At 38.2% G+C, this 2,500-nt stretch overlaps 1 pseudogene; it reads right to left on the bottom strand.

The window, feature by feature from the left end:
• LOC148133803 (28S ribosomal RNA) overlaps positions 1-2,500 on the bottom strand; it is an 8,550-nt pseudogene that overhangs the window by 2,556 nt on the left and 3,494 nt on the right.

A 2,500-nucleotide genomic window follows, 5' to 3' on the forward strand; every position in this document is an offset into this window, starting at 1 on the left:
AATATCGCTAGGCGGTTTATGGCAAGGCCTCCATCTCGAGACTTGGCATATAAAATGCCGTCTGTGATGGATTGTGGTAGGTGTAAGATTTCTTTGACTGCATTTTTAATAATGCCATCCAATTTCTTCAAGTAGTTCAGAGAAACCTCTGATAAAACCAAATAATAAAATAGCCTCGGGATAAAATATGTTTTTAAAATTTCAATCTTTTGAACGGGCTTCAGGGATGAACCTTTTAAGTTCCCTATCCATAGTTCTAATTGGTTTTCCCAATTAGCCTTGCTAATCCCCAACCAGGGGTCAATCTTGGCCCCTAAATATTTATCAGTGGACCCTGGCTCAATAAATTGAATCTCCCGGTCTTCAAATTTCCAGTTAGGCTTATCGTTATAAATAAAGGACTTATTCTTGTGACTAAAATAGAACCCTTTAGTTTTTCTAATGTTAACCTCCAGTCCTGTATTCCGACAGAATCTTTCTACTAATCTAAGATTAAATACCATACCCTCATATGTCTCACTAATTAGGGCGATATCGTCGGCAAATGCCAGCGTTGCACAATGGCAATCCTTCCCACCTTCATCCAGGAATATCCCCTTTTGTTTCTCTTCAATCGTACTAATTAGCGGGTCCATAATTATATTAAATAAAATTGGCGAGAGAGCATCGCCCTGCTTAACCCCGCATAAAATCGGAATATTATCGGTTTTACAATTAAAACCCTCGATCTGGGTAAAATTATTTTCATAAAGATCCCTAATTAGTTGTATGAATACTCCCGGGAGCTGGAGTCTTCTAAGAGCTGTCACAATCAGTTTGTGTCCCACTGTGTCGAAGGCTTTGGCTAAATCTACAAAAACTATTGCAAGATCCTTCTTCTTATATTTTGCCCCCTTTATTATATTTTCTAGAATCTTAATATTCTCCTCGCACCCTGGGACTCCCGTCATAAATCCTTTTTGTCTTATATTCAAATTAATAACCTTGCTCAATCTATTAGCCATAATTTTAGTAAAAATTCTTAGTAACATTGGACCAATAGTAATTGGTCTCCAATTATTAATATCTAATAATTCTTCCTCATTGTTACTTTTTGGGATAAGTACGGTCCTACTGATCTTCAGCTGATCTGGTATCCTGCCCAAGGCCACCCAGATTGAATACAATCTTGGCAGCAGCATATTGTCCTTGTTAAAAATTTTGATAATGTCTCCCATTGTCATCCCATCGGGACCCGCAGCAGTCTTGATGTCCATCGCCTTAATGGCACGGTCGACATCTTCTACCACTATCGGTCCCGTTAGAGCTGCAAACTGGGATTCCCCTATCTGATTATTGTACTTAGCAAAGCCCCTCAAATTGCTCTTCTCATTAACCTTCGTTAATTTACCCTTGAAATAATCTTCTAAGTCTTTCTTTTCTAAGGGGCACTTACTTCTACCCGGAGCCCCCATTAAGGTTCTAGCTAAGTATTGGCGTTTGGTTTTAAAAAGGACCTGCATCTCTTTAAACTTCCCTTTTTTCTTACCATATCTCCTTATTGCACCATTAACCTTCTTGTTCTTCCTTACTTCACTATCCTTTAATTTGACATCTGTCCGTTTATTCTGTTTAATCTTATTGCTAGTGTTTCCTTTATTCTTCTTCTCTATCTTATTTAGGATCATCTTCATGATCCCTTCATACTCATTTTTTCCCTTTTTATTCCTACCCAGGTTTACCTCAATTAAACTAAGTAGTTCATCCACTGATCCCTCTGGGCAATCCAAATTATTAATATCGTTATGGGTACTATCTATTCCTTCCTGTGATCTATCCACAATCTCGTTACTTTCCTCTTCTTCCTCATCCATATTACTATTCGGTAATATCTCCTCATCTACTTCAGTCTTTTTATCATTCGATTTAGTTTTCTTAGCTAACAGCCGCCTTTTATCTGATATTTGCTTTGCAGTCTTTGATCCTAATCTTTCCGCAATCAATTTATTAATATTCCTTTTACCAGCAAATTCTCGCTCTAAATTTATCACCATACTCACTTCCTCGGCTGACCACACACCCTTCCTACTATTCTCAGTACTACCCTCTTTCTTCCTACCTCCACTACTCCCAATCTTCCTCTTCTCATTCCTCAAATTAGGGTGTGCATGCCGCTCATGCTGCCCAAGGCCTCTGGCTGTACTAAATCTTAAGGGACATAGATCACATACATACTTCTTCAAATCCATCTCCACATTGCTATTACCAATATTCACACTAGCATCAATCTCAACATTTACATTATCAATAACCCCCTTGGTACATTTCGAGAAATGGCAAGCCACTGCCTGGTAGCTACCTTCCCAGCTACACTTACTGCATCTTATCCTAATGGCCTTAATCCCTTTGCATATTTTAAGGTGTTTCCTAAAACCCCCCGTTGTATTATAAACATTCTTACAATATTTACACTTAAAATCATCTATGGGGTAGTTAACAACTATTTCTAGTTCCTCTGGTT

This window comes from Chiloscyllium plagiosum, unplaced genomic scaffold (genome assembly GCF_037043375.1).
Source record: "Chiloscyllium plagiosum isolate Xiang-an unplaced genomic scaffold, Cpla_swu_hap1 HiC_scaffold_202, whole genome shotgun sequence".
Lineage (NCBI taxonomy): Eukaryota > Metazoa > Chordata > Chondrichthyes > Orectolobiformes > Hemiscylliidae > Chiloscyllium > Chiloscyllium plagiosum.